Source organism: Anas acuta, unplaced genomic scaffold (assembly GCF_963932015.1).
Source record: "Anas acuta unplaced genomic scaffold, bAnaAcu1.1 SCAFFOLD_168, whole genome shotgun sequence".
Classification (NCBI taxonomy): domain Eukaryota; kingdom Metazoa; phylum Chordata; class Aves; order Anseriformes; family Anatidae; genus Anas; species Anas acuta.
The window spans coordinates 132,501-138,695 of record NW_027076019.1 but is presented as its reverse complement, the minus strand read 5'-3'; positions in this window follow the sequence as shown (position 1 = coordinate 138,695).

Below are 6,195 nucleotides of genomic sequence, written 5' to 3'. Positions count from 1 at the left end.
CTAGAACCCTAGAACCTAGAACAGTAGAACCTAGAACAGTAGAACCTAGAACCTCTAGAACCTAGAACCCTGGAAACCTAGAACCCTAGAACTAACCCTAACCCTAACCCTAACCCTAACCCTAACCCTAACCCTAACCCTAACCCTAACCCTAACCCTAACCCTAACCCTAACCCTAACCCTAACCCTAACCCTAACCCTAACCCTAACCCTAACCCTAACCCTAACCCTAACCCTAACCCTAACCCTAACCCTAACCCTAACCCTAACCCTAACCCTAACCCTAACCCTAACCCTAACCCTAACCCTAACCCTAACCCTAACCCTAACCCTAACCCTAACCCTAACCCTAACCCTAACCCTAACCCTAACCCTAACCCTAACCCTAACCCTAACCCTAACCCTAACCCTAACCCTAACCCTAACCCTAACCCTAACCCTAACCCTAACCCGTCAGTTATGGTGAAACCTAGAACACTTGAATCTAGAACCCTAGAATCTAGAACCCTGGAACCTAGAACCTCTAGAACCTCTAGAACCTCTAGAACCTCTAGAACCTAGAACCCTAGAACCTAGAACCTAGAACAGTAGAACCTAGAACAGTAGAACCTAGAACCTCTAGAACCTAGAACCCTTGAAACCTAGAACCCTAGAACTAACCCTAACCCTAACCCTAACCCTAACCCTAACCCTAACCCTAACCCTAACCCTAACCCTAACCCTAACCCGTCAGTTATGGTGAAACCTAGAACACTTGAATCTAGAACCCTAGAATCTAGAACCCTGGAACCTAGAACCTCTAGAACCTCTAGAACCTCTAGAACCTAGAACCTAGAACCCTAGAACCTAGAACCTAGAACAGTAGAACCTAGAACAGTAGAACCTAGAACCTCTAGAACCTAGAACCCTGGAAACCTAGAACCCTAGAACTAACCCTAACCCTAACCCTAACCCTAACCCTAACCCTAACCCTAACCCTAACCCTAACCCTAACCCTAACCCTAACCCGTCAGTTATGGTGAAACCTAGAACACTTGAATCTAGAACCCTAGAATCTAGAACCCTAGAACCTAGAACCTCTAGAACCTAGAACCCTAGAATCTAGAACCTCTAGAACCTCTAGAACCTCTAGAACCTCTAGAACCTCTAGAACCTCTAGAACCTAGAACAGTATAACCTAGAACCTCTAGAACCTAGAACCCTGGAAACCTAGAACCCTAACCCTAACCCTAACCCTAACCCTAACCCTAACCCTAACCCGTCAGTTATGGTGAAACCTAGAACACTTGAATCTAGAACCCTAGAACCTAGAACCTCTAGAACCTAGAACCCTAGAATCTAGAACCTCTAGAACCTCTAGAACCTCTAGAACCTAGAACAGTATAACCTAGAACCTCTAGAACCTAGAACCCTGGAAACCTAGAACCCTAACCCTAACCCTAACCCTAACCCTAACCCTAACCCTAACCCTAACCCGTCAGTTATGGTGAAACCTAGAACACTTGAATCTAGAACCCTAGAACCTAGAACCTCTAGAACCTAGAACCCTAGAATCTAGAACCTCTAGAACCTCTAGAACCTCTAGAACCTCTAGAACCTCTAGAACCTCTAGAACCTCTAGTACCTAGAACCCTGGAAACCTAGAACCCTAACCCTAACCCTAACCCTAACCCTAACCCTAACCCTAACCCTAACCCGTCAGTTATGGTGAAACCTAGAACACTTGAATCTAGAACCCTAGAACCTAGAACCTCTAGAACCTAGAACCCTAGAATCTAGAACCTCTAGAACCTCTAGAACCTCTAGAACCTAGAACCCTAGAATCTAGAACCTCTAGAACCTCTAGAACCTCTAGAACCTCTAGAACCTCTAGAACCTCTAGAACCTAGAACAGTATAACCTAGAACCTCTAGAACCTAGAACCCTGGAAACCTAGAACCCTAACCCTAACCCTAACCCTAACCCTAACCCTAACCCTAACCCGTCAGTTATGGTGAAACCTAGAACACTTGAATCTAGAACCCTAGAACCTAGAACCTCTAGAACCTAGAACCCTAGAATCTAGAACCTCTAGAACCTCTAGAACCTCTAGAACCTAGAACAGTATAACCTAGAACCTCTAGAACCTAGAACCCTGGAAACCTAGAACCCTAACCCTAACCCTAACCCTAACCCTAACCCTAACCCTAACCCTAACCCGTCAGTTATGGTGAAACCTAGAACACTTGAATCTAGAACCCTAGAACCTAGAACCTCTAGAACCTAGAACCCTAGAATCTAGAACCTCTAGAACCTCTAGAACCTCTAGAACCTCTAGAACCTCTAGAACCTCTAGTACCTAGAACCCTGGAAACCTAGAACCCTAACCCTAACCCTAACCCTAACCCTAACCCTAACCCTAACCCTAACCCGTCAGTTATGGTGAAACCTAGAACACTTGAATCTAGAACCCTAGAACCTAGAACCTCTAGAACCTAGAACCCTAGAATCTAGAACCTCTAGAACCTCTAGAACCTCTAGAACCTAGAACCTAGAACAGTAGAACCTAGAACCTCTAGAACCTCTAGAACCTCTAGAACCTAGAACCTAGAACAGTAGAACCTAGAACAGTAGAACCTAGAACCTCTAGAACCTAGAACCCTGGAAACCTAGAACCCTAGAACTAACCCTAACCCTAACCCTAACCCTAACCCTAACCCTAACCCTAACCCTAACCCTAACCCTAACCCGTCAGTTATGGTGAAACCTAGAACACTTGAATCTAGAACCCTAGAATCTAGAACCCTAGAACCTAGAACCTCTAGAACCTCTAGAACCTCTAGAACCTAGAACCTAGAACCCTAGAACCTAGAACAGTAGAACCTAGAACAGTAGAACCTAGAACCTCTAGAACCTAGAACCCTGGAAACCTAGAACCCTAGAACTAACCCTAACCCTAACCCTAACCCTAACCCTAACCCTAACCCTAACCCTAACCCTAACCCTAACCCTAACCCTAACCCTAACCCTAACCCTAACCCTAACCCTAACCCTAACCCTAACCCTAACCCTAACCCTAACCCTAACCCTAACCCTAACCCTAACCCTAACCCTAACCCTAACCCTAACCCTAACCCTAACCCTAACCCTAACCCTAACCCTAACCCTAACCCTAACCCTAACCCTAACCCTAACCCTAACCCTAACCCTAACCCTAACCCTAACCCTAACCCTAACCCTAACCCTAACCCTAACCCTAACCCTAACCCTAACCCTAACCCTAACCCTAACCCTAACCCTAACCCTAACCCTAACCCTAACCCTAACCTAGAACCCTAACCCTAACCCTAACCCTAACCCTAACCCTAACCCTAACCCTAACCCTAACCCTAACCCTAACCCTAACCCTAACCCTAACCCTAACCCTAACCCTAACCCGTCAGTTATGGTGAAACCTAGAACACTTGAATCTAGAACCCTAGAATCTAGAACCCTGGAACCTAGAACCTCTAGAACCTCTAGAACCTCTAGAACCTCTAGAACCTAGAACCTAGAACCTCTAGAACCTCTAGAACCTCTAGAACCTAGAACCTAGAACCTAGAACAGTAGAACCTAGAACAGTAGAACCTAGAACCTCTAGAACCTAGAACCCTGGAAACCTAGAACCCTAACCCTAACCCTAACCCTAACCCTAACCCTAACCCTAACCCTAACCCTAACCCGTCAGTTATGGTGAAACCTAGAACACTTGAATCTAGAACCCTAGAATCTAGAACCCTGGAACCTAGAACCTCTAGAACCTCTAGAACCTCTAGAACCTAGAACCTAGAACCCTAGAACCTAGAACCTAGAACAGTAGAACCTAGAACAGTAGAACCTAGAACCTCTAGAACCTAGAACCCTGGAAACCTAGAACCCTAGAACTAACCCTAACCCTAACCCTAACCCTAACCCTAACCCTAACCCTAACCCTAACCCTAACCCTAACCCGTCAGTTATGGTGAAACCTAGAACACTTGAATCTAGAACCCTAGAATCTAGAACCCTAGAACCTAGAACCTCTAGAACCTCTAGAACCTCTAGAACCTAGAACCTAGAACCCTAGAACCTAGAACAGTAGAACCTAGAACAGTAGAACCTAGAACCTCTAGAACCTAGAACCCTGGAAACCTAGAACCCTAGAACTAACCCTAACCCTAACCCTAACCCTAACCCTAACCCTAACCCTAACCCTAACCCTAACCCTAACCCTAACCCGTCAGTTATGGTGAAACCTAGAACACTTGAATCTAGAACCCTAGAATCTAGAACCCTGGAACCTAGAACCTCTAGAACCTCTAGAACCTCTAGAACCTAGAACCCTTGAAACCTAGAACCTAGAACCTCTAGAACCTAGAACCCTAGAATCTAGAACCTCTAGAACCTCTAGAACCTCTAGAACCTAGAACCTAGAACAGTAGAACCTAGAACCTCTAGAACCTCTAGAACCTCTAGAACCTAGAACCTAGAACCCTAGAACCTAGAACAGTAGAACCTAGAACCTCTAGAACCTAGAACCCTTGAAACCTAGAACCCTAGAACTAACCCTAACCCTAACCCTAACCCTAACCCTAACCCTAACCCTAACCCTAACCCTAACCCTAACCCTAACCCTAACCCTAACCCTAACCCTAACCCTAACCCTAACCCTAACCCTAACCCTAACCCTAACCCTAACCCTAACCCTAACCCTAACCCTAACCCTAACCCTAACCCTAACCCTAACCCTAACCCTAACCCTAACCCTAACCCTAACCCTAACCCTAACCCTAACCCTAACCCTAACCCTAACCCTAACCCTAACCCTAACCCTAACCCTAACCCTAACCCTAACCCTAACCCGTCAGTTATGGTGAAACCTAGAACACTTGAATCTAGAACCCTAGAATCTAGAACCCTGGAACCTAGAACCTCTAGAACCTCTAGAACCTCTAGAACCTCTAGAACCTAGAACCCTAGAACCTAGAACCTAGAACAGTAGAACCTAGAACAGTAGAACCTAGAACCTCTAGAACCTAGAACCCTTGAAACCTAGAACCCTAGAACTAACCCTAACCCTAACCCTAACCCTAACCCTAACCCTAACCCTAACCCTAACCCTAACCCTAACCCTAACCCGTCAGTTATGGTGAAACCTAGAACACTTGAATCTAGAACCCTAGAATCTAGAACCCTGGAACCTAGAACCTCTAGAACCTCTAGAACCTCTAGAACCTAGAACCTAGAACCCTAGAACCTAGAACCTAGAACAGTAGAACCTAGAACAGTAGAACCTAGAACCTCTAGAACCTAGAACCCTGGAAACCTAGAACCCTAGAACTAACCCTAACCCTAACCCTAACCCTAACCCTAACCCTAACCCTAACCCTAACCCTAACCCTAACCCTAACCCTAACCCGTCAGTTATGGTGAAACCTAGAACACTTGAATCTAGAACCCTAGAATCTAGAACCCTAGAACCTAGAACCTCTAGAACCTAGAACCCTAGAATCTAGAACCTCTAGAACCTCTAGAACCTCTAGAACCTCTAGAACCTCTAGAACCTCTAGAACCTAGAACAGTATAACCTAGAACCTCTAGAACCTAGAACCCTGGAAACCTAGAACCCTAACCCTAACCCTAACCCTAACCCTAACCCTAACCCTAACCCGTCAGTTATGGTGAAACCTAGAACACTTGAATCTAGAACCCTAGAACCTAGAACCTCTAGAACCTAGAACCCTAGAATCTAGAACCTCTAGAACCTCTAGAACCTCTAGAACCTAGAACAGTATAACCTAGAACCTCTAGAACCTAGAACCCTGGAAACCTAGAACCCTAACCCTAACCCTAACCCTAACCCTAACCCTAACCCTAACCCTAACCCGTCAGTTATGGTGAAACCTAGAACACTTGAATCTAGAACCCTAGAACCTAGAACCTCTAGAACCTAGAACCCTAGAATCTAGAACCTCTAGAACCTCTAGAACCTCTAGAACCTCTAGAACCTCTAGAACCTCTAGAACCTCTAGTACCTAGAACCCTGGAAACCTAGAACCCTAACCCTAACCCTAACCCTAACCCTAACCCTAACCCTAACCCTAACCCGTCAGTTATGGTGAAACCTAGAACACTTGAATCTAGAACCCTAGAACCTAGAACCTCTAGAACCTAGAACCCTAGAATCTAGAACCTCT